The 27,948-nt window shown below is 36.1% G+C and overlaps 1 long non-coding RNA gene across 1 annotated transcript in view; it reads right to left on the bottom strand.

The window, feature by feature from the left end:
* Window positions 1-2,486: 2,486 nt before the first annotated feature.
* Window positions 2,487-27,948, bottom strand: part of LOC103892347 (uncharacterized) — a 30,564-nt gene continuing 5,102 nt past the window's right edge. Inside the window, exons 2-3 of the long non-coding RNA XR_656579.4 lie at window positions 15,929-16,025; window positions 2,487-3,057 (exon numbers count right to left, since the gene is read on the bottom strand). This is a non-coding gene — a long non-coding RNA (uncharacterized LOC103892347). The remainder of the gene's footprint in view (window positions 3,058-15,928; window positions 16,026-27,948) is intronic.

The following is a 27,948-nucleotide window of genomic DNA, read 5'->3' as shown; positions in this document are numbered from 1 at the left end:
TTGCTTGTCTGTAAAGGATTTTATTTCTCCTTCACTTATGAAGCTTAGTTTGGCTGGATATGAAATTCTGGGTTGAAAATTCTTTTCTTTAAGAATGTTGAATATTGGCCCCCACTCTCTTCTGGCTTGTAGAGTTTCTGCCGAGAGATCCGCTGTTAGTCTGATGGGCTTCCCCTTGTGGGTAATCCGACCTTTCTCTCTGGCTGCCCTTAACATTTTTTCCTGTATTTCAACTTTGGTGAATCTGACAATTATGTGTCTTGGAGTTGCTCTTCTCGAGGAGTATCTTTGTGGCATTTTCTGTATTTCCTGAATCTGAATGTTTGCCTGCCTTGCTAGGTTGGGAAAGTTCTCCTGGATAATATCCTGCAGAGTGTTTTCCAACTTGGTTCCATTCTCCCCGTCACTTTCAGGTACACCAATGAGACGCAGATTTGGTCTTTTCACATAGTCCTATATTTCTTGGAGGCTTTGTTCATTTCTTTTCTTTTTTCCCTAAACTTCCCTTCTCGCTTCATTTCATTCATTTCATCTTCCATCAATCACTGATACCCTTTCTTCCAGTTGATTAGATCGGCTTCTGAGGCTTCTGTATTCTTCACGTAGTTCTCCAGCCTTGGCTTTCAGCTCCATCAGCCCCTTTAAGCACTTCTCTGTATTGGTTATTCTAGTTATACATTTGTCTAAATTTTTTTCAAAGTTTTTAACTTCTTTGTCTTTGGTTTGAATTTCCTCCTGTAGCTCAGAGTAGTTTGATCATCTGAAGCCTTCTTCTCTCAACTTGTCAAAGTCATTCTCCATCCAGCTTTGTTCCGTTGCTGGTGAGGAACTGCGTTCCTTTGGAGGAGGAGAGGCGCTCTGCTTTTTAGAGTTTCCAGTTTTTCTGCTCTGTTTTTTCCCCATCTTTGTGGTTTTATCTACTTTTGGTCTTTGGTGATGGTGATGTACAGATGGGTTTTTGGTGTGGATGACCTTTCTGTTTGTTAGTTTTCCTTCTAACAGACAGGACCCTCAGCTGCAGGTCTGTTGGAGTTTGCTAGAGGTCCACTCCAGACCCTGTTTGCCTGGGTATCAGCAGCGGTGGCTGCAGAACAGTGGATTTTTGTGAACCGCGAATGCTGCTGTCTGATCGTTCCTCTGGAACTTTTGTCTCAGAGGAGTACCCGGCCATGTGAGGTGTCAGGCTGCCCCTACTCGGGGGTGCCTCCCAGTTAGGCTGCTCAGGGGTCAGGGACCCACTTGAGGAGGCAGTCTGCCCATTCTCAGATCTCCAGCTGCTTGCTGGGAGAACCATTGCTCTCTTCAAAGCTGTCAGACAGGGACATTTAAGTCTGCAGAGGTTACTGCTGTCTTTTTGTTTGTCTGTGCCCTGCCGCTAGAGGTGGAGCCTACAGAGGCAGGCAGGCCTCCTTGAGCTGTGATGGGCTCCACCCAGTTCGAGCTTCCCTGCTGCTTTGTTTACCTAAACAAGCCTGGGCAATGGTGGGTGCCCCTCCCCCAGCCTCGCTGCCACCTTGCAGTTTGATCTCAGACTGCTGTGCTAGCAATCAGTGAGACTCCGTGGGTGTAGGACCCTCTGAACCAGGTGCAGGATATAATCTCCTGGAGCGCCGTTTTTTAAGCCCATTGGAAAAGCGCAGTATTAGGGTGGGAGTGACCCGATTTTCCAGGTGCTGTCTGTCACCCCTTTCTTTGACTAGGAAAGGGAACTCCCTGATCCCTTGTGCTTCCCAAGTGAGGCGATGCCTCGCCCTGCTTTGGCTCATGCATGGTGCGCTGCACCCACTGTCTGGCACTCCCTAGTGAGATGAACCCAGTACCTCAGTTGGAAATGCAGAAATCACCCCTCTTTTGTGTCACTCATGCTGGGAGCTGTAGACCGGAGCTGTTCCTATTCAGCCATCTTGGCTGCTCTCCCAGCATATTTCTGTTTTCTAGGCTGTATCCTGAAGATACAATTTCTCAACCATAAAGCCATGTTTATTTCTATGAAAGAAAAGAACACTTTTATAATCAGTACACTTGTAGTTGACAAAATCAACACATTTTGTAATTTTAAGAATGCCAAAAAATACCCACAGAAAGTAAATTTATAATTTTTTCTATAGGCACAGGCAATATAAAGTTTTTTCTCACATACATGGGTTTAAAGAGAGTATTAGAATTCTCTATAGCAATGTTATAGACCTCAAAATGGGGTCTGTGAACCAGTGCCAGCCTACAGACTGTTACCAGTCTTTTAGGTGATAGAGAGCTTATTCTAGAATGGAAATAAATACACTGTATCTTTCATAGAAAATGTCTTTCTACAAAAAAAAACATAATTAATTTACATATTTTTGTGAGCGCCTTACGTCCCATACCAGTTACAATCAATCAGTTCACAAACTCATGTATAAACCACTATATAAAAAGGGATTATAGATTATAAGAATTAGACTAAAAGTAATTCCTCTGAAATATCAAAATGTAGCACATTAGGCAGGTTTTCTTTTAGATGAAATTTCTTTTAGGTCAATATGTATTTTATTTTTGGAAAAAAATATGTTCACAATGATATATGAAATAACAATCACATGAAAGTAAACTAATACCTAAAAGTTATAATGCTGATGTAAAGGGACCAATCAATACACTACGAACAGTCACATTCACTATTCTATAAGGAACAGAAATGACTTGGTAAAGAAGTTAGATTTTAAGGAAAGATTGAGAAAAATGGCATCTCCTTTTAAGGATAATGAAATACTGATTCCAAAGGAAAGGAAGCAAAAATATACAGAGCATTAAAAACAGAGAACAGGGCTATACACTTCCCCTTTCTGTGCTCAACACAGAATGTTGTAAATAAAATAATAAGTAGGAAAAAGAATGAAACACCTAATTTATGTGAGAGAAAAGTGGGAAAAAAAGTAGAAAATTTTAAATATTAGGGTGAGAGCAAATCTTTATAGTGGCCTGTGAAGCAATCAAAAGAAATCAGAATGATGTAAACAGATGATCATTTTTTCATCCATTAGAGTGGAAGTCTTCTTTTCCAACATCCTATTGAACTACCTGATGAAAAATGATAAAGGTTTATATTAGTTTCACATATGCTAATAATAATTTCAATATTATAGTACTCAATTTCAACCAATATTCTTGAGCTCGTATTGGAATAATTTTTTGGAAAAAAGTACAAATATTATACTTCATATAAGTTAAGTTCTTGGAAATTTAATATCAAGGTAGTGAATAAGCCAAATGTATCATCATATTTGATGTCTGTGTTGTCCCTTTGTACTCATGACTTCTTTTTCTCAAAATCTGTACCAGCTGCTGAGTACAGAAGAAGCCTGTGATTTTTAAATAATTGCAGCACATTCTATAGCTCAAACAAATAAAGCTTTGATTTAAGATTGTTTAATCTCAAAGAGATCAGTATAGAAAACAGATTAGAAACATAGATGAAGTGGAATTCAAAAAGAATCTCTATTCAGCTCCAAAGCTAAGCAATAGCATTTCTCAAAAGATGGCTTCATGATGTGAACTGGAATCAAATAAATTACTACATTCCTTTGAATTTCAGTGAGCTTTTAAATCAGAGGGTGAGTGTATCAATAATTGTTCTTTGTGAAAGATTGAATATGAGCCAATGCTAATTTTATATCTCTACCCTCTCAGAAAACTTACTAATGTTTAGAGTAAAAAGAAAATGAAACTTTCCTTATATTTTTAAATCCAGATCTATACTGGCAAAAATGTTTTATTGTTAAACCTATGTTTCACCACCAAGCCATCTTCATTCACAAGAATAACAACTACAATAATCACAGCAACAATTGTCAACATTTACTGGGTGCATACCATGTGCCAGGTACTCTTTTTAACTATTTTGCATATATTAATTTAATCCTCAAAACAACACTGAACAGTTATCTCCATTTTACACAAAAGAGATAGAGCAATGGACATTTATCCTAGAAATTTCTGAGCTATAATCTTTTGGTAAGTTACTGCCAAAAATTCCATTCTTCAGAATTAGAATGTTATGATATGTAACACATAATTCAATATGCCTCTAAAAGCCTTTCACACAATGGGGATGTTAAACAATAAAAAAATCTAAATCATAAAAAGAAGTATATACATTTTGGAAGTAATACCAGAAAATATTTTCTTCATATAATCTGGCCTTCCACAGATAAATAGATTTGTTATGTGCATGAAAATATAAAAAAGGCTTTCAATGACACTGTTAGACTAGAAATAGAAATTTAATATACATTATAAATAGTAATTTAACTTATTCCCAGTGCAAAACCATTAAGTGGTGAAAATTACTTAAAAAACACAAAGAAACATTCAAAGTCCCTGAAAATTGCCACAAGGGAATAGAGCAAACCAAGAAACATTTAGTCATGGAAATTTACTAAATCTCTGTAAGAACAGCTAGTCTGTCAGACTTGAGTTACAGCCTAATCCTTCTGCCCCCACCCCTCCACCTCAGCATGATAGACTTTCCACTAGGCAGGTGTGGACAAGAAGACAGGAATTCTTTTTGTCCAAGCTCCCCATCAATGGCTACTATATCTCACCAGAAAATGCAGATTGCCATCATTTTTCATCTCTTTGAGCTCCATTTTGCAGAGGCTAAATTCCAAATGAGTTTAGCCAAGATATCTCAAGCCCCAATCTTCCACCTGGCACCCATCCTTAGAGCAGAGGCTCTAACTCCAGGCATCACAGACCAAGAACACCAATACTGCAATAGCCATTGACCCAACTCTGTCATAATATGGAGGTTCCACAGAGGAGAGGCAAGCTGGGAATATGAGAGGATTATGCTCAAAACTCTGCTCATAAAACAGGTATGTAACTCCAAGAGGATCTGGTCATTGTCTTGATCATAACTCTGAAGCAATAAATCAGAATTTTTCCTTGGGGAAGGAATACAGGAACAGAATGCACTGCAGCTCACCCCAAAGGAACTGACTTTATTTAGGACAGAGAATGAGGAAGTTCAACCCTAAGTGTATGCTCCAACAAAATGGGATGCAGGGCTGGTTCAACATATGCAATCAATAAATGTAATCCATCACATAAACAGAACCAATCACAAAAACCACATGATTATCTCAATAGATGGAGAAAAGCCCTTTGACAAAATTCAACACCCCTTCATGCTAACAATTCTCAATAAACTAGGTATTGATGGAACATATCTTAAAATAATAAGAGTTATTTATGACAAACCCACAGCCAATATCATACTGAATGGGCAAAAGCTGGAAGCATTCCCTTGGAAAACCGGCACAAGACAAGGATGCCCTCTCTCACCACTCGTATTCAACATAGTATTGGAAGTTCTGGCCAGGGCAATCAGGCAAGAGAAATAAATAAAAGGTATTCAAATAGGAAGAGAGGAAGTCAAATTGTCTCTGCAGATGACATGATTGTGTATTTAGAAAATCACATCATCTCAGCCCAAAATCTCCTTAAGCTGATAAGCAACTTCAGTAGAGTCTCAGGATACAAAATCAACGTGCAGAAATCACAAGCATTCCTATACACTAATAATAGACAGAGAGCCAAATCATGAGTGAACTCCCATTCACAATTGCTACTAAGAGAATAAAATACCTAGGAATACAACTTACAAAGGATGTGAAGGACCTCTACAAGGAGAACTACAAACCACTGCTCAAAGAAATAAGAGAGGAAACAAACAAATGGAAAAATATTCCATGCTCATGGATAGGAAGAATCAATATCTTGAAAATGGCCATACTGCTCAAAGTAATTCATAGATTCAATATAATCCCCATCAAGCTACCAATGACTTTCTTCACAGAATTGGAAAAACTACTTTAAACTTCATATGGAACCAAAAAAGAGCCCGCATAGCCAAGACAATCCTGGGCAAGAAGAACAAAGCTGGAGGCATCACGCTACCTGACTTCAAACTATACTACAAGGCTACAGAAACAAAACAGCACGCTACTAGTACCAAAACAGATATATAGACCAGTGGAACCAAGCAGAGGCCTCAGAAATAACACCACACATCTACAACCATCTGATCTTTGACAAACCTGACACAAAAAAGCAATGGGGAAAAGATTCCCTATTTAATAAATGTTGGGTAAACTGGCTAGCCATATGCAGAAAACTGAAACTGGACACCTTCCTTACACCTTATGCAAAAATCAACTCAAGATGGATCAAAGACTTAAACGTAAGACCTAGGACCATAAAAATCCTAGAAGAAAACCTGGGCCATACCATTCAGTTTGTAGGCCTAGGCAAAGACTTCATTTCTAAAGTACCAATTTTGGCAACAAAAGCCAAAATTGACAAATGGGGTCTAATTATACTAAAGAACTTCTGCACAGCAAAATAAACTATCAGCAGAGTGAAAAGGCAACCTACAGAATTGGAGAAAATGTTTGCAATCTATCACCTGACAAAGGGCTAATATCCAGAATCTACAAAGAACTTAAACAAATTTATACGAAAAAAACCATCAAAAATTGGGCAAAGGATATGAACAGACACTTCTCAAAAGTAGACATTTATGCAGCCAACAGACATATGAAAAAATGCTCATCATCACTGGTCATTAGAGAAATGCAAATCGAAACCACAATGAGATACCATCTCATGCCAGTTAGAATGGCCATCATTCAAAAGTCAGGAAACAACAGATGCTGGAGATGATGTGGAGAAATAGGAATGCTTTTACACCGTTGGTAGGAGTGTAAACTAGTTCAACCATTGTGGAAGACAGTGTGGCGATTCCTCAAGGATCTAGAACTAGAAATACCATTTGATCCAGCAATCCCATTACTGGGTATATACCCAAAGGATTATAAATAATTCTACTATAAAGACACATGCACATGTGTGTATACTGCAGCACTATTCACAATAGCAAAGACTTGCAACCTACCCAAACGTCCATCAATAATAGACTGGATAAAGAAAATGTGGCACATATACACAATGAAATACTATGTAGCCATAAAAAAGAATGAGTTCATGACTTTTGCAGGGACATGGATGAAGCTATAAACCATATTTCTCAGCAAACTTTCACAAGAACAGAAAACCAAACACCACATGTTTCTCACTCATAAGTAGAAGTTGATCAGTGAGAACACATAGACATTGGGAGGGGAACATCACACACCAGGGCCTGTCGGGGGGTGGGGGGCTAGGGGAGGGATAACATTAGGAGAAATACCTAATGTAGGTTATGGGTTGATGGGTGCAACAAAGCACTGTAGCACATATATACCTATGTAACAAAACTCCACGTTCTGCACATGTACTCTACCCCAGAACTTAAAATATCATAAAAAAAAGAAGCAATAAAAACAATCTAAATATCTAAAAAAAGAAAAAGAATGAGGAGCAAATATGAATATATGGAAAGAATTTTGTGTAAGAGAACTTAATTTTTTTTAGATTTAAGATTTAAATACAGAAAATTGAAAACTAAAAACCACGATTTGGCAGTAATCCACAGCTGCTAGCATTGAGCACCATTGGTGGTGGATACCACACTGCTTAGGCCAGCCACTGTGAGTGCATATTTGCTCCGTTATTCTTTCCTCCACTCAGGCCAGATTCAGCATCCCAACTCCCATGCTTATGCCCTAGGTGTCATATGGTGGGAACAGGGCATAAGTGGCTCCTCTCAGTGGATGTACTTGGAGTCATGTCCTAAACTATGACTCACAGATATAGAAAGCAGGGGTGGATGCTGAGTAGGCAAATATGGGACAAACATCCATGGCAGAGTGAAATGGTTAGATGGTAACATGCCTTACCTGGCTGAAATCGTGATTGAGAGATAATGTACAGCACCATCAATTCCTTCAATATTTAACTAATGGGAGAATTTACTGTGAGTTTGAATCCAAACAAAAACTATCTCCAGCCTAGGATCATTTAAAGTCACCATAAAAACAGAATATTTGTATTTGAAGATGTATTTGATTATGAAAATGAAGTTCACAAATTAGAGAGAAAGATCAAGAGAGAGGAGCTGAAAGGTTTTACAGCCGTTCTTGCGCTATCAGTGAAAGCAGATAGTATTTTGAATATTATGCTGGATGGGACAGTCTGCTTAACAAGACAGTACTAAGATTCTAATTAAAAGTACAGGCTGGGGATAAAGATATGTTGGCAAATGTGAGCACTGGGTCAAAACCTGTGAGACAAAGGATAGGAATAACTAAAGTGGAAGAAGAGGAATCTACAGTGAACCAAGAAAGATACTAGTTTCTAAATATCTTTATTGGACTAAATAATGTTACCTGCTACTTACTGACAAATAATTGAAAGTTCATTTTTCTAATACCTCATGTAGTCTTTATGTTTTATTATGTAAAATTTAGTATTAAAGTTTATAGAAAATAAAAATAAGCGGAGCAAGCAGTATTTTAGATCTTAAATTAATTTATTTGACATCCTCATCTATCTCTACCTGTTGTAGACATCCTCATCTACCTGTACCTATTGCCCTGCCCTGGTGCCAATCTTAACTAGATAATATCAAAATGGGCATGGAGGATTCCAAGAACAGCGGGCTAGTGGCCTGCTTCTTCTGGCCTTGCCTGAGGGAGACAGCAGGATGCTAAGAGGAGGCTGCATCCACATGGGTGTCCTACTCATTACTGAGGGAGGAGGATAGCACTACATTGGCAGAAGGAACGTCCCAGTTAGATTAACCCAAGAAAGACTCCCATGAGTAGTGAGTTATCTAGATTGTGTCCAAAAATTCATGTGTGCCTTGTCAGTGCTGCAAAGAAGATGAAATCATAGCAACTGGGTTTCAGTGATATGTAGGTACTTTTTAACCGAATAAAAGGACCAAGACTACAGTGTTGTGTGCCAGTACAGTGATTCAAAAGGGCAACTGAGTCTGTTCACACCCCCGGGTATTGGGTATTATCAATTGGATGACTGAACAACATATGTTACTGCCATAAAAATCACCTATATGCTCAGACAAATTTTTGGAAAGGAATGAAGAAGTGAAGGAAAGCTGAAGGGCAAGGATGTAAAAAAGAACATGACTAAGAAGTATCTAAAAAGCCATTTAAATTAGATTATTTATACCCAAGACTCTGATACCAGTAATTGGCAAATTTAAAATATTTTTCTCTTATTTGTCCTAGTAATTAAAATGGAATATTTGAAGGAAAAGTTTAGTTCCATCATAGGAAATAAAAGAAAGTATATTTTATTTGTACTTACGAGTATAGATGCCATAAATTTGCCATGTCATTACATTTAAATGTTTTGTATTCCTTAGTCAGATTAAAAGATAATAAATCCTATGGTAGCTTTAGAAGGAATCAGATAAACCCTGTGGTTATTTCCAGATACCTGGACTGGGGATATCCTCTCTGATTATTGAAACCCCTAGCAGTGCTGAGCTGAATTTTCATACTTGCCAAGTCAAATTGTTTCTTTCTCCCATTCTCAAGAATCTTTTTTTTCAACCTCACAATATCCAGTACCTACAATAGCCTGATAATTCTCAGAGAAAAGATCCATTCATAAGGAGCATCAGAATTCCAGATCTACCAAATTTATTGCATTTACATAAATGCTTGCCTTCCTCTCAAATACTAAAATGGCAACACCTTTATCCTAACATTATACATATAATCATATTGAATCTCATTCACTTGGAATCTCATTACATCAAATTTCTCTTATTTCCTCTCACAAAAATGACCTTGTCATTAAGTTTCTCACGAATGTTTTAACATACTCAAGTATCTGTCATCTGCAATGTAAAACCGCTTCCAAAAATTTAAATAAACAAAAAAATAACATTTATACTATAATGACTATCTTCTCCCTTCACAGTAAAATTCTTTAAAAAAAATCCTCCAGAAACAAAAAACAGTAAAACTGATTATATTTTCTCTCATTCACCTCATTTACCCCTCAACAATGATAATCAATTTTCTGTTCTCACCACGATAGCTGAAATTGCTTTCATCCAAACCATTGACAGCTTACGTGTTCTTAAATAAAATAGAAACTTTGACCTCTCTACAGCATTTGACATTATTTACACTGACTCTTTGGAAAGCTTCTCTCCTGCACTTTTTCTCCCTCTCTTATGACCTTTTCAAGTTTTGGATTTCTCTATTCCTTTTGGCTCCTGCCTTGCATTTTATTTTAAGATTTTCATTGATCATCTCGCTCCATAAAGAGATTGTAACTATTTAGTATTAATGATGATGTAGAGGGGGAAATGAGCAGTCACAAGCATTTCTTCTCAGACTTTTTTTTTTTTTTTCTTTTATTATTATTATTATTATTATTATACTTTAGGTTTTATGGTACATGTGCACAATGTGCAGGTAAGTTACATATGTATACATGTGCCATGCTGGTGCGCTGCACCCACCAACTCGTCATCTAGCATTAGGTATATCTCCCAATGCTATCCCTCCCCCCTCCCCCCACCCCACAACAGTCCCCAGAGTGTGATGTTCCCCTTCCTGTGTCCATGTGTTCTCATTGTTCAATTCCCACCTATGAGTGAGAATATGCGGTGTTTGGTTTTTTGTTCTTGCGATAGTTTACTGAGAATGATGATTTCCAATTTCATCCATGTCCCTACAAAGGACGTGAACTCATCATTTTTTATGGCTGCATAGTATTCCATGGTGTATATGTGCCACATTTTCTTAATCCAGTCTATCATTGTTGGACATTTGGGTTGGTTCCAAGTCTTTGCTATTGTGAATAATGCCGCAATAAACATACGTGTGCATGTGTCTTTATAGCAGCCTGATTTATAGTCCTTTGGGTATATACCCAGTAATGGGATGGCTGGGTCGAATGGAATTTCTAGTTCTAGATCCCTGAGGAATCGCCACACTGACTTCCACAAGGGTTGAACTAGTTTACAGTCCCACCAACAGTGTAAAAGTGTTCCTATTTCTCCACATCCTCTCCAGCACCTGTTGTTTCCTGACTTTTTAATGATTGCCATTCTAACTGGTGTGAGATGGTATCTCATAGACAAACAGAGAGCCAAATCATGAGTGAACTCCCATTCACAATTGCTTCAAAGAGAATAAAATACCTAGGAATCCAACTTACAAGGGATATGAAAGACCTCTTCAAGGAGAACTACAAACCACTGCTCAAGGAAATAAAAGCGGATACAAACAAATGGAAGAACATTCCATGCTCATGGGTAGGAAGAATCAATATCATGAAAATGGCCATCCTTCCCAAGGTAATTTACAGATTCAATGCCATCCCCATCAAACTACCAATGACTTTCTTCACAGAATTGGAAAAAACTACTTTAAAGTTCATATGGAACCAAAAAAGAGCCCGCATCGCCAAGTCAATCCTAAGCCAAAAGAACAAAGCTGGAGGCATCACACTACCTGACTTCAAACTATACTACAAGGCTACAGTAACCAAAACAGCATGGTACTGGTACCAAAACAGAGATATAGATCAATGGAACAGAACAGAGCCGTCAGAAATAATGCCACATATCTACAACTATCTGATCTTTGACAAACCTGACAAAAACAAGAAATGGGGAAAGGATTCCCTATTTAATAAATGGTGCTGGGAAAACTAGCTATCCATATGTAGAAAGCTGAAACTGGATCCCTTCCTTACACCTTATACAAAAATCAATTCAAGATGGATTAAAGACTTAAATGTTAGACCTAAAACCATAAAAACCCTAGAAGAAAACCTAGGCATTACCATTCAGGACATAGGCATGGGCAAGGACTTCATGTCTAAAACACTAAAAGCAATGGCAACAAAAGCCAAAATTGACAAATGGGATCTAATTAAACTCAAGAGCTTCTGCACAGCAAAAGAAACTACCATCAGAGTGAACAGGCAACCTACAAAATGGGAGAAAATTTTCGCAACCTACTCATCTGACAAAGGGGTAATATCCAGAATCTACAATGAACTCCAACAAATTTACAAGAAAAAAACAAACAACCCCATCAAAAAGTGGGCAAAGGACATGAACAGACACTTCTCAAAAGAAGACATTGATGCCGCCAAAAAACACATGAAAAAATGCTCACCATCACTGGCTATCAGAGAAATGCAAATCTTCTCAGACTTTAAAATTAGTTTAACTGTTTGGAAGGGCTATTTGGCAGTATTATCAAGATATAACATGAGTGAAGGTCATGAGTGAAGTATCTGGATACCTAGCGCATGTAGCAGTTTGAACTGTGTGTGCTACAACCGTCAGACAGTATTATTTTTCTTTGCTACTTCTAATCACACTGCACTCAATTTCTTTCGCCAGCTGAGTAGCCGTCCCTTTCATTACAACCGGGACATGTCCAGAACTTTCCAGTTAATTACAGTCTAAATTTTATCTCAGATCTACATTTTTATATTACTTGATTGAACTATATTTTATGTACAATAAACTATATATGTCAAGTACATAATTGGGTAAGTTTTGGAATATGTGATACACTTGTGAAATAACTGCAATCAAGACAGTGCACACTTCTTTCACTCCCCCGAATTTTCCATGTTCTTCTTTGCAATCAATCTGATCTTCCCACCACTCCTGTACCCTGCCAATTACTGATCTACATAGGTCAGATTGCATTTTCTAGAAATTCTTGTAAATGCGATCATATATTATGTGCACTTTCTGTATCTGACTTAATTCATTTAGCGTCATTATTTTGTGATTCATCCATGTTGTTACATGTGTTGAGAATTCACTTTTTATTGCCAAATAGTATTTCATTCTATGGAAAACATTTTGATACATTTATTTGTGGATAGATGTTTGGGCTATTTCCAGTTTTGAGCTTTTACAAATAATGTAGCTGTAAACATTTATCTACAAAAATTGATTGATAGAGGCGTATGATTTCATCTCTCTTGGATAAATTCCTAGTAGTGGAATGCTTGGGTTTCATATAAACATATAATAAGCATATGTTTAAATTTTTATAAAATTGCCAAGCTGTTTTTCAAAGTAGCTGGGCTCTTTTACATTCCCACCGGCAATATATGAGAGTTCCAGTTGCTCTACATCTTTACCAACACTTGGCACAGACAGACTTTTTCATTATTCTATTGAACATACTTTGATTTTATGTTCTTACGTTGACAGATGTTTGGGTTATCTCCAATTTTTTTGGTATTGTAAATGAAAGGGCTATAAACACTTGTTTCCAAATCTTTGTCATGACATATACTTTCATTTTGTTTTAATGTTGATAATTTTGGACTATGGCACTGTGGCTAGTATGTTGTGTTCAATCCAGGATCTTTTATATTCCTCTATGTTGATGCTTTTGTTTTAGCTAATAATTCATCTTTTCAAGTCATTCTGTTAGCTCATTCTCATCTTCTGTGGATGCTTGTTCAAATCTCCATCCTATCATTTAAGCCTTTGCTGAAGTGATTTGAGTTTGTCCCCAGTGACGTGGTTTATGGATCAATTTAAGATTGTGTGCATACGCAGAATCATGGGATCTCATCCTCCATTTTTTCTCTCCTGCGAGAATTCCCCTCACTTTCTGACAGCTGGCCATGGTTGTCCAGGATCCTTTTCCTTTTTTCTATATCCAGAAAGAAAGTTAGGTTTTTAGCAAAATTAGCTGCCTGTGATGAGCTGCTCTGTGTCTGTGGTCAGCCTGCAGGGAAAAACTGCAAGAAAATGGGAAATTGACAACTTTTTTGTCGTTTATCTAAGTTTGACTCCACTGAATCACTGAATACTTAGCTAGTTGTTTTTGTTTTGTTTTGTCTGGAGTTTGTAGTTGCTCTCAGTGGGAAAGATGAGCTGAATGAGGGGTTATATTATCGCATTGAATGCTAGTATCTCAAATCCAATTATAAGACTATGTCCTACCCTCTCTCAGAACAGGTTAAAGTATGGCTTGAGGTACTCAGATGGTGGAGGGGCATGATCTACTCTTTAAGTCCCCTTTGCATTCTTCTTTTCTGGTAATGGGGCAGGGTAGAGTATTGAAAAAGACAAAATATTGATAGAATATTTGTATCTTATTGGCATTTACTTATCCCTCTTTATTGGTTACTTTCTTTCTTATCCTGGATGGCCCATTGGCATCTTTAAATCAACCACTGTTGACAGGTATGTTTGTCAGGGCAAACTCTTTTTACCATCCTGGTTTATAAAGAAGGCTGGTGCTGGCAAGGAGTGGGCTTGAGGATCTGAATGTTTGCAGATGGACAGCTGTGAATGGGATGCTGATTTTCCCTTCCTCAGGCATCTTCAAATTCAGAGAATCATTCTGGATTTTTGGACTTTTCTCACTCAACTTGGATTGAATGTTGACATAGAGATCTAACAGCAAGTGAACTAATGCTGATTCAAAGACACCAAGAGAGGGGGCGAAATGGAAGGTGTGAAATCACAGAAACCATGGGTAAGCAAAAGCATATGAGCATACTCCCAATTTATGAAGGACAAGTTTCAGTATTCTTTGGCAGGCTGACAACTCACAATTACAATGTTCTTTCTTTCTCCTCCTATTTAGTACTCATTCTAAGGAAGGATTGGGCCACCTCTAAATCATTTTAAGAGAACGACTAGTCCCAGATTTCTATAGTTTTCCATAGATTGTGACTTACTTAGCTCTGTTGTCCTCAGATTTGTATCTAGGCATGAGCAAAGTCTCACTTGATATCATGCTACATTTCTAGGAATGAAAAACTGCAAATAAATAAGCCATCACTTGATATCCTGCTACATCACCAGGAATAAAAAGCTGGAAATAAATAAGCCATAAATAGAGAAGTGGTTAAACAAATTCCAGTGTTTCAATGCTGTGAAATAGTATTCAACAGTTAACAAGTCTGAGGAAGGAACATGTATACTTACATGCAAGTATAACTATGTAACATAATTGGTAAAATAGCAATTTATAGAACAAATTGTGGAGTATGTTCTCATTTTTTGCAAAAATCATATGCACTTACATGCATGCATTTATCCTCCTTCTCCATTTACTTGCCAGAGATATTTGGGCAAGGTATTCAACCTCTCTATATCTGTTATCTCATCTATGAAAGAAATATAAAAATTTTCACAAGACAGAATAATAATAAAACAATTGAAACAACACAAATGTTCTGACTTGTTATAATCAAGAATGAATGAGTATAATTAGTTATTTATCATGAAATAAAAAACGACTACTCAAAAGCATTCTAGCCATTTGTGTTAGAATTGTCAGATGGGTTCTGAGTAAAAGAGATATGTGTACATAATTGCAGCTAATGAGGCATTGTTTTAAAGCCACCTCCACATCACCAGAGAAGTAAGAAAGAACTTTAGAGTCTCAATGGCTGCATGACTTCATTCGTAATGAAGTTATATAATCCTTTCCAGGTTGTATTCAGTTCTAGCTACCTAGTAATCATGTTCTCACCTCACCAGCAGGTGTTCAATGCTCAGAGCTCTATAGTTTCCATTACGGTGATTCAATTATTCTGTTTCTGCTTTTATGTCTACTGATACTTTCAGTGATCACCTACTGTCTCTCCCCTATTGCTCCCCTTTGTGGCTTTTGCTTACCCATGGTTTCTGTGGTTTCACAGCTTCCATTTTTACCCTCTCTTGGTTTCTTTACGTCTGTGTTAGTTCACTTCTGGTTAGATCTCCGTGTCAACATTCAATCCCTGACCCTCAACAGAGACAATTTAGTTCATTCAGTCACTAGGTAGTATAGAATCTAGTTCATTCAGTCACTAGGTAGTATAGAATCTTTGTTCACCTGTCAGAGCAGGTTTGGCTGCCCATACCAATGAGATGTGGCAATGTCACATTGTGAAATACCAGGCAATTTATATATAAGAACTCCTTCCAAACAGAAAATGGAAGTGACAGAGATTATGTGGTTTCTAGGGAGAACCCCGTTACCTGAACTTTTTTTTTTCCTTGCATTACATGGTAAGAAGTGTCTTGTACACCAGAAGGTCATTCTTGTGACTGATGCGGAAAATTCATTCTGATAGTTCTATAATTTTTATCAGCAAGACAATAAGAATTTTGAAAATACAAATTGTTAATATTTAACTTAGCTTTAAACTGTTGATAAAGTTATGTTCACTTCTTGTTAAATCTCTGACCCCCAACCAAGAGTTATAATTGTTCAGTCAGTATGTCAGTAGTACAGAATCTCTATTTTAATCCAAGGACTCTCCCATAACTCACAAATGTATTCCTACAATTAACTGAATGACAATCTACTAGGCTAAATTTGGATTCAAATAAAAATTCTTGTAGTTTCCACATCAAACAAAATAAATTATTTTAAAGTAAATTTCTTAATTTTTAAAAACAGTTTACTTACAAAATCATCATCAGAGATTGGCTGAAGTTCAAATATTGCTAATGTACCTATTTTTAAGTGTCACTTTCAAATTTTAAAGTTATTATTCCAAAATTATATTTTATGCCACCCTTGGTTTTTTAACATTATATAAATCTCTTAAATAAATGTCTTTTTTTTTTTCACTTTAGTTTAAAAAAACTCTACATTTATTTTACTTGGCCAATTATTTTTACATTTTATTGTTAGAATATTCTCTTAACTATAATGATTTGTAATTCACAGTGCCAATATATCGCAATATATTCCTGCTTATTTATAAGAATTCCAGGAAACGAAGTTTACTGAGAAGCAGTGCAAAGGTAAATTGATGCAAAAGTGTTGCTTTCTTCATTTGGAGATCTCTGTTGATTTAGGGTTGGGTTATTTTCAAATACAAAAAAAAATATTATCATTCAGTAAGACAGAGCCAAAAACTGTGTTATGCAGCCTGGGCATGCGCCATAGCAAAAGCTTTGACTTCTAACAACACCTGGAATAAATGTTTCTTCCCCTCAGAGCCAAGAGGATTGATACATGACTGGAGCCTGAATGGTAGAACTTTTTCAGAAGTGAGGAGTCTGTTGGCCCAGAAGATCTGAGGTAAAATCTGCCTCAAGATACCTTACAGTAAATGGTCAAATCTGAAGCCCTCCAATCAGACCCTGCCAAGCCAACATTCCTAAATCCTTTCTCTTGCCCTCTGATCTCTTAAAATGTGGCCCACACTTCAAATTGGGTAGACATATTTAAGCTCAACAATGGCCTTTCAACTGGCTGTTTTAGCAATACAGCTTTTCTTTTCTGGAAAGCCAGAACCATAGGTATTAATTTCTGTGCGCATTGGGCTATGAGCCTATTTGCTCTGTAACAGGAGCCTGCTATAAAAAGGTAAAAAAAAAAAAAGTTCTACTATCCTCAACACAAAGTCATCTAATACAGCTTTAAGCTTGGAACTCTAACATGAATGGAGAAAACAAGACAGTAGAGATCATCGAGGAGGTTTTTATGGGACAGATTGCCTACGTTCTGTTACCCACGCCTTACTCCCATGGCTGTATCTACCTGTTAAAGAGGCTCAAAAGTAATTTTGTTCCGGATCAGAAGAAAAGAGAAATAGCCTACATTTCCGTTTCATTCTCCCAACTATACTTAAATACCACTCATTTCCTTCCCAAGTGAGCCAATGCAGAGAACCAGCAGTCACTGGCCCAGCTCAGTCAATGCTCAGGAACTTCAGATTGTAGACATATCCTCTTTAACAGGTCAAGGCATGGCTCCATGCAGCCCAGCAATTACGAACTAGAAAGAAGTGATCTGATCCCCATATACCAAACCCAATAATACTATTCAATTATTTAAATATTTCCATTTTGGATGAATATTTAGCAATGTGGAGAAATGCCCATGACCTCATAAGCAACAATGAGTAACAACAAATGATATATATAACCTTACCTACAATATGAATTCAATTTTGTTTGTATTAAAGGAGAGAAAAAAAATGAAAAATAAGTAACATTTGTATTTGGATAGTAATTTTTGTGTTATTCTTTATGCAATTGGATACTAAATGTGAATTTTCTTCTTTGTTCAGCATTTTCAAAGAGACTCTAGAGTCTAAAATGAACAACCAATCAATTCTACAAACCTTGCATCGTGAGGAGTTGCTGCACCTCTTCTCCAGGATTTGCAAAAGGTGTAGTCCAAATCGAGTTCGGCTAGAACTGGTCTGTCATCGAGATATGGCTCATGAAAGAGACTGGTGTTTAGGAGGCTGGGAAAAGGAAATATTTTGAGAGACTTCGTGTGCTCCGCACATGGAGGTGGCTTCCTTTTGCCTCAGGTGAAGGGAACTTCAACAAGAACACTCAGAGAGTTTGATCAGTGATCTTAGAATTTGCAGGACATAGGGACTGCCATTTGACTCACCTGTTAGGAGTCAGGAGGAAAGGTTACGTGGCTGGCACTTCTCATGTCTGGGAAGGAAAAACTGTGAAGTGCTGACCTAGATGAATGTTGCACTTCCGCTGATGAGTACGCAATGGCCAATGTTTTCCAGGGTCCAAATGTGGACCCAGCAACAGAGAGGCTGTCTGTAATCACTTTATAAGAGACACTAACAACAATGACCACTGGGACTAAAGAGAGCACAACGGAAGTAGTTCTGCCAGAAGGGCTGAGGAGACGGCTGAGCAACCACCCTCAGGGGAGACAGACCTACATCAAAGACATCTCAGCAGTCCCTTTCCCATGAAAGAAAAAGCTAGAAATTGTCCATTTGACAAACACACAAACCAGATCCCAGATTGCAATTGATTCAGATAATGAAAAGCTTGTTCTTTTCACTTGCTCTTCTAGCCTAACTTTGTAGGTGTTAGAAGCAGTTGCAGGCTAGGAGAGAAGTCGGAGCAATACAGAATCCAGTTCTGCCTTTGCTTCAAGATCCACTGTCCACTCAGAGGCAGGCTGGCACATGGGGGATGAGAACATTCCAAGAAAGATGTGAATTTGGAATTTTCATTTATGCAGTAGATGGGGATTTACTTACTGAAAGGAACATGTTTTCGCAACTAATAGTGACCAAAAGAATTTGTACTTACTAAAAATTATCTTAAGAGCATGGGATTACCCTAGCATTTTGTTTCAGAAACTGAAATTAACAGAAAACTATAAAATTACTTTCTGCCTGAAACCTAAGAAGGCAAACTCATGCCAGAAACCAGTTACATTCACAATTATCTGGATTTTGTAATTTCCTACAATGAATAAAACTTATTATAAAGCAGAAAAGCCATCACTGTTTGTTACGTGTTTGTGCATGTGTGCACATGCATGTGTGTATCTGACGTGTATCAGTGTAACCACCTGATCAATTCTGGCAATTCAGTACAAAATGTCAGACTAGATGTTTGGCATGAGGTAGGTATAAATAACTTCAGCATTGACTGAATTTTTAACATTTCAACCAGTTATCTGAATGTCATGGAGATCAAAATATGGAATGTGGTGACCTAAAATCTTTAGCCAAAAGGTTGAGCTTTGCAGAAGCTTGCATTTTAGGCATTATACATTAATTTGCTAACTAAACAATTTTGCCCTGCTTAGCCTTTTAATATTTCATAGGAATCTCACCGAGTACAGATAAAAAGTTCACAACAATTAGTTTCCAACTAGTATTTTAGCACACTGTAGCACAATGATTATTTTGCAATAATCAGTATCAAGATTAGAATACATAATTTATCCAGACAAAGCTACAAATTAACTATCTCACATTTTTTTTTTCTCCCAACAAAGTATACAGTAATCCTGAATTCCCTATTGAACTACTTAAAAGTTCTGCAATTATACCAACAGAGGTGAAGGAAAAAGTATCAACATCTATACATACTTTTGCTGTGTAGTAAGAGCTGTTTTTATTCCCTAACCTTTGTCTCATACTTCACAGCAAATATGTGAAAATATTACCATTAATAAGCTTCTTGGATCTTTCTTTATTTGCTTTAAATTTTTTCTTTTATCTGTCTCTTTCAATACACATTTTTCTGAACACCTGGTAAACGTGTGGTATCTTTTAAGGTGATAAGGATACATAAATAAATGCAAAGTTATGAAAAATGCTGGACATCACTAATCATTAGAGAATTGCAAATCAAAACCACAATGAGATACCATCTCATAACAGTTAGAATGACTGCTATTAAAAAGTTAAAAAATAGCAGATGCTGGCAAGGTTGCAGAGAAAAGGGAACCCTTATACATTGCTGGTGGGACTGTAAATTAGTCCAGCTACTCTGAAAAGCAGTGTGACAATTTCTCAAAGAACCTGAAACAGAATTACCATTTGACCCAGCAATCACATTACAGGATGTATACCCAAAAGAATATATATTGCTCTGCCATAAAGATGCATGCATGCATATGTCCATTGTAGCACTATTCACAACAGCAAAGACATGGAATCAACCTAAATACCCATCAATGGTAGACTAGATTTAAAAAAAGGTAGTGTATATATATATATACCATAGAATACTGCACCACCAGAAAAAATGAATGAGATCATGTTCTTTGCTGTAACATGGATGGAACTGGAGGCCATTATCTCAAGCAAACTAATGCAGAAACAGAAAATCAAATATCTCATGTTCTCACTTATAAGTGGAAGCCAAACAAGAAAACATGGACACAAAGAGCAGAACAATACACAACAAGGCCTACTTGAGGGTGGAGGTGGGTAAGAGGGAGAGGGTTAGAAAAATACCTACTGGCTACCATTCTTACTATCTGAATGATGGAATAATCTGTACATCAAACCCCTAGGACATGCAGTTTACCTATATGACAAACCTGCACATACACCTCTGAACCTAAAATAAAAGTTATAATGAAAAAAAAAAAAGAAATGCAGAGTTGGCTCCTCTCACAAAATATCCATAGTCTTAGAAGGAAAAAAAGGAAAAAAGAAAGACTTGAAAACAGTTATAATTCAAGCTAGTATATGCTAAAATGGGGGTACATATAAGTTTGTATGTATCAAAATAAGAAAAAGCTCTTCATGTTTTCTAGGAAAATTTAGGATGTCTTTATAAGGTAGATTATGTACTGACCCCACATCTTACCCCTTTTGAATAAGTATAATCAAATTGCTCCCAATTGTGGGAAAAGCCAGACTTTTATTTTTTTTTATTTTATCATTAATTTATTTACATAGTCAAACATTTATTTAATAGTCTACTCCACATTTATTCATTCTGAATAATATTCTGAATATTATTTAGTTGTATGCTAAGGGGTTGCCCAGAGTTTACTTTTAACTTGAGGCTAGACTAAGATAATAATCTGGATTTGTATAGTCAGTTTCAGTATTAATGGGTTCTTGAAATTTTTCTTGAAAGAATAGTTAACATTGAACAACTGAATTGGAAGCTATGAACATGGTTTTGTTTTAAAAGAGCTTAAAATGTTACAACCTCCTTAATTAAACTTAACTTTAGACACAATTATTGATAATAGTTCTTTAGTATAATACTTCACATACGTTTAACAATTCGTTTCTTTTCCTTCACAGATGGAGGAATTCAATCCCAAGCACCTTCTAACTAGGGCTAGCCATTTTGAGAAACACAGTGTTATTATTTTTGTTTAATTTGCATTCAGTTTATGACATCTACTTCTTGTCACTACTGTTAATCATTTTTATTAAGAAAATGCAGCAAAATGCACAAATAATTATACAGATACTGTTTCTTAGATAAACATGTTGACAGATTGGAACTAAACTTTTTGCTGGCAGGCAGTGTTGGTATATGTGAGGAAATCAGTTTGCCCCCTCTAGATGGGTGCTGTGTTTAGACTGGCATAAAATTATTTTTTCTAGTCAGGAGAAAAATTTCATTATCTTACATTTACTAGTAGTAAGACATAGAAAGTTGAATTTAGAGTAGAATTTATCCCCCAAAAAAGAGAAAAAATTATATACATTCAGATGATTTTTACTGCATAAAATAAGGAATAATGAGGTTAACAAAAAGTCCATGTGTTAGAAAATAACTATTTTCATCACTCCATGATAACATCATATGATCTTAGAATATTTCTTGTTAATGTAAAAGCAGATAATAAAAAAATTAAGCAGAAAATTTCTGTAACTTTAGAATCCACTTAACAGACATTAATTCATTGAATGCTATATAGGGATTGCACTGAACAGCAAGAACATTTCTCTGTCCTCATTCTCAAAGAAATTTCAGAGTATTGAGAGACACATTTAAGTGCTAGGATTATGCATTCTTTGCCATAAGAACAAATGGAGAAACTTCTCACAGTGGCTGAGATGAAAAGGGGCAGAGGTTTTCACAGAGGCCTATCTAATGATATTTATTTAACTAAATTTACTGCCCACAAGCAGTATATGAGAGTGACAATTTCCCCACACCATTGTATATTATTGAGAAATAATTTTCTGTTTTGGGAAACTTCCCAAGACATTAAATATTTATTGAGCTTTTGTTGGAGAAAATAAAAATAAATGTAATAAATAATAATATAAATTGTAATAAAGGAATATGGGTCACAGTATTTGCTCTCAATTTCAAAGTCTATTAAGAAATTAGAGATAATTACCCCAAAAGTTAAATAATTATACAAAAGGAAGCTAATGCAATATAAATAATGAGAAGGACTGTGGCAGCTTTTAGGTGAAAAAAATTTACAGAAAATGAAGACCCTATGAACAAACAGATGACAAAACTTCAGAAAGAAAAGCTCTGTCTGCAAAAATATGATGGGTGTGGCTGTAATATATGGGACATACATTGATAAGGTCACGGGAAAGATGGAGGAAAGCCAGTAAGACACCATGGTATTAAGTGTATATGAAGAATATTAAGATACCTAAAGGAAACGTGCCTCTTTAGAACACTGCATTCATTTTCAAATTCAATCCATAAATATAGATAGAGCATGTTACTATGTGCCAGGCACTTGGGACAGAGAGAGCATAGAGCAAATGATTGCAGCCCTTGATATTTAGAACCTAAATATTTTCCTACAAAGAAATTCGACACAAAATATATATGCAACAGAATTATTCAGTGCCCTTTCACAGGTTCAAATTAAAATAATCTACATATGTGTGTCTACACATGTACATATATGTATATATTTACATTATATGTGCTTTGAATATATGTAAATTGTGTATTGATAAGTAGATGAATGAATACAATGAGGCTAATATTAAATAATGTATTTAATAACCAATCATTAAATAATTATGCTATACCAAGTACTGTACCAGTTACTTTACATATGATACTTTATTTGTAGTTTCTACAACTTTAAGAAATAACATTGTTAGAGTTATTTTATTAACAAGGCTATCATTATACTCCTGCTATCAAGAAGAATGAAAAAAATCACTTGAATAATATTGTCTACTTTTCTACATATTGAAATGAATGTTTTGTTGATAACTAAAATCTTAATTTTTTTCACAGAAAATGCTTCCAGAATATGCTCAGAACAATTTAAATTTCATAAAGATGTAGATGAGTTCTTACAATACTGAAGTTTGTCATACCACCATATTTCATGTGCATCTGAGTTGGAATTTAGAAATTATAACATCAAATTATATTCTTTAATTAATTGGGATATAAAATAATTTTAGAAGTTAAAATACTTAAAAATCAACAAATTCAAGTAATATAACCTATTTGGATTCTTTTTATTAAAATTTGGTCCAGTTTCAAATGATTTGTAACAGGTATTCCTAACAGACATTCTGTGATTTAGTTAAGTATTTTCTGAACTTTGATAGTTTACAGTTTGGTGTTAGGCATGGGTCACTGCCCTCACTATTACTATTAGGCAGAAGTGTGAAATTTGATTATTTAACAGCAGCACCAGAAGGAACAGTTATGAGAAGATTCCTGAAGTCATGTCTCCTTTATTTTCACTCCTGAAAATATGAATGTGTTTTTTAAAATTGATATTAAAACCACTGAAATTACTTTTCTGCCTTTCTTTTCACTCTTCCCTCTTCTCTCCTTTTCAGAGACAATAATAATTCTTGTTCATTTCATCATGCCCATCATTCTTACTGCCTAGCTCTTTTTCCTTCATTATCCAATTATCTTCAAGTTGTATTACAATCACTTCCAAACATGTCTACCTCTCCATATTTTCAAACAAACAGAAACAAAACAGTATCAATGACTATACATTTTCTCCTATCTAAATTTTGTCCTATCTGTCATCATGACAGTTTCAAATCCCTCCTATGCTACCCTTTTGTATTCTCTCCTTGATCCTTTCCTGAAAAGATCCTTTCCTGGAAAGATAATTCTCACATGTACTGTCATTTTTATTCTAAGCCTTTATTCAGTAAACAATTCTAAAGAAGATGAATTGTCTGAAAAAATTGTTTTCAATTATTTAAAATCTAATGCCTTTCTCTTCAGAAGCACTTTAGATATTCTATTCCTGAAGACAGGAGGCATTTTACATGATTGATTTTTCTATCAAGAGCATTCAATGCTGTGAAATTTAGTATAAAAATAAAATTAGCTACCTCTCTGCTATTCATTAATCAGAATCAAATTCATTCTTTGAGGAAGATACAAGTTTTTTTTTTTTTATTATTTGGGCTGGCTGAATACCTGACTGCTTTAAAAACATTTTGAATAAATGAAACCAGTAACTTCAATGGGAAGTGATAGCCATATAAACCTTATTCTGTCATAGTTAGCATTTAGCTTTGTTCTGCAATGCTATGAACCAGCACTGTCTCTCCAGCTCCCTTTTTTCCTATCCCTCTCTCTCTCTTCCCCTCCCCTCTTATTACTTCCTTAATTCCCATTAACATTTTTTTTTCTGATAGCAAAAGCAAAGGATCTCAATTTAGAAGTAAGGTATTTTCTATTCAAGTCAAGAGAAAATTTTGTAAATATCTGAATGGCACATTGGCAACACTTTTAGAATTCATGGTGAGCATTTTATTGAATTTAACAATCTTAGAGTGCCAAGGTGTTGCCTTTTAAAAGTCTCTGACTAGGAAAGTTTGAGATTCAGTGAGAATATTCACAGCAACTTAAGTGCATAAATTTTCTAACTGGAAAGAATTTTAGAGAACTGCTATAATAATCACATTAGAGATGAGATACTGGAGGGGCAGGAGTGAGGGGTAACTCCCTCCTTGTTATCTCACTCACCAGTGTCAACATCTACTGGCAGACAAGATCTGGTTTTGTGTCCATACACAGAAGGGAAAGGTTTACACAGCCTCTGTCTGTCACAGATACTCCTGTTCTTCAGGTCACAGTTCTTCCATGCACAGAAGCTGCTCAGTGAAGAGGTTCCAGAAATGCACTCTGAGCACCTTGATTTTCAAATTGTCCTACATTCTGGGTTAAGTATACACAAAAGAGGGTGCTGTACTGGCAACACTTTGCCTTCTATAAAATCTCCAGTATAAAGCAGCTAAAGGAAATTAGCTTATTTATGGAAACTATGAAGATTTTAAAATAGTGATTCATCAACTGTTCTTATAATCAACCAGATAATAAATTTTACAAAATCTTTACTTAAAAATAAATGCCAAATTAACTGCAGTTGGATAGATGTGCACATAACTTCACTGAAATGAAGTCAGATATCAGTATATTAAACAAAGTTTTTGGATTTGAATCCTGCTCTGTCACTTAAGATCTGGGTGAACTTGGGCAAGCAAAACTCCCTGTAACTCAATCTTCTTAGCTTTAAAATAAGGATAATAAATGTACCTTTATCTTTGTGGCGTTGTGAAGATAAAACAAGTCAATACATATTGAACTCCTTGAATAGATCCTGAAACTTATTAAGGCTTCAAAGATGGAGTTCTTAATGATTGAATGTCATATTAAAAGTATCCTTATTGTACATGCCTTGTCACGTATGGTCTCACAGTCATTCCAGTCAGTGCTCTGCTTACACCATTTTTCTTGCAGTCCCAGGATAGAGATAAGTATATAAGAAATTTGAGCATCTGTAAATTTTGCTATCTTCAAGCAGTCCTGGAGCCAATCTTCTCAAGGATCCCAAAGGATGATTGTATGCTAATATATCTAAATTCTTATATAAACATGTACAATATTTTTTCTTTTGGGAGATGAAACCCTTAAGAAATGAGGGATCCACGTATTCTAGGAATGCCCACAGAGAGGCCTAACACTTGATATAAGAAAGCTTGTTTTAACCATGTAAATATTTCCTGTGGCATAAAAGTTGCTAGTTACTTCTACAGTCACCTAAAGTTAAATCTGCTGCCTTATTTCATGTTTCCCATAGGCATGCCCTTGGCAAACACCACAAGTATAGTAATTCCAGAAGAAATTATCTCTAAGGAAGAATTATAATACTGTGTGTTAAGACTCAAATACTTTAATTTCTCTAGCTAAAATCATGTTTGATATTTGGTTATGAGAACGTGCTATGTGCTACAATGAGTTGATCAGAACAGAAGAAAGGAGAAACAAGCTAAGAGAGCAAGAATAAGAGAAGTCATTAAGAAAATTAATTATTCTCTAGAGCACACTCTCAAAAACCTAGACATTTAGACATGGCCTCCAATTGTCCCAAAGAATCCAAACTGCAATGTGTGAGTGCGTGTGCATGCACACCCTGTGTGTGTATTCTACTTAGAGAACTAGTTTCTTACCTCTCATTCATCATTATCACCACCAAAGACAGAGAGGGAGACGGAGAGGGAGATTAGGTAAGATTTGTTGCTAGACTTATTCTGAAAGTAGCTTGGTGATAACTTCACAGGTACTAGTACCAACAAAATATTAGTAATACAAATTTGCATGTTTAATATTGCTCTTTATTTTTTGTATCTTTTGGAATGACTGCCTGAGATTGCAACTGTTTTTCTTGCAGGACATAGAATTCACTTTTCTTTTCCTTATAAAGAATGGATCAACAAAATTAAGTAAATATCAACAAATTGCTTCTTAAAAAGTTTGTTATTTTACTTTCCAACTAGTATAAGACTTTACCTGTCTCATTCAATCTTTAAATATTAATATCGTTGTTAATTATTTCTAATTTGACAGTTAAGACATTTCATTTTTGTGTTGTGTTTATTTTACTACTACCTTGGGCACATTTTTATAATTTTATTAATCCTATATATTTCCTCCTTTGTGAATTGTCTCTTTATGGTCTTTGTCTATTAATAGTGGGTTTTGACTTTTTATTTTTGTTTTTTTTGGAGACAGGGTCTCGCTCTGTTGCCCAGGCTGGAGTGCTGTGGTGTAATCTCGGCTCACTGCAATCTCCACTTTCCAGGTTCAAGTGATTCTCATGCGTCAGCCTCCCAGTTAGTTGACACTACAGGTGCCTGCCACCACACCTGGCTAATTTTTGTATTTTTATTAGAGACAGGGTTTCACCATGTTTGCCAGGCTGGTCTTGAACTCTTGACCTCAAGTGATCCTCCCACCTCGGCCTTCCAAAGTGCTGGGATTACAGCCTGAGCCACAGTGCCTGGCCTGACATTTTCTTTTGAATGTTCATTTGCTATAGATACTATCTATCTTATTTCCTTAGTTTTTAATAGTTAATGTTTTTCTTCAGCTGTAGTTTTAACTTTTTGATATTTAGATAAAATTGTAATGTGTTGAGGTAAAATCTATTAACTTTTTTATACTTTATTATTATTATTATTTTTGATACAGGGTTTCACTTTTGTCACCCAGACTGGAGTGCAGTGGCGGGATCTTGGTGCACTGCAACCTCTGCCTCCCCAGGCTCAGGTGATTCTTCCACCTCAGCCTCCTGAGTAGCTGGGACTACAGCCATGCACCACCATGCCCAGCTAATTTCTTGTATTTTTAATAGAGACAGGGTTTCACTATGTTGTCCAGGCTGTCTCAAACTCCTAAGATCAAGTGATCTGCCTGCCTTGCCCTCCTAAAGTGCTGGGATTACAGGCGTGAGCTACCGCGCTTAACCTTATTTTATTACTTTTATGCGCAGAAAGTGATTTTCATCCAGAGATGAGGCAAATTTTCACCTGCAT

This window comes from Pongo abelii, chromosome 15 (assembly GCF_028885655.2).
Source record: "Pongo abelii isolate AG06213 chromosome 15, NHGRI_mPonAbe1-v2.0_pri, whole genome shotgun sequence".
Lineage (NCBI taxonomy): Eukaryota > Metazoa > Chordata > Mammalia > Primates > Hominidae > Pongo > Pongo abelii.
Note: the sequence above shows the minus strand (reverse complement) of the source record. Positions and strands in the feature narration are given on the sequence as shown.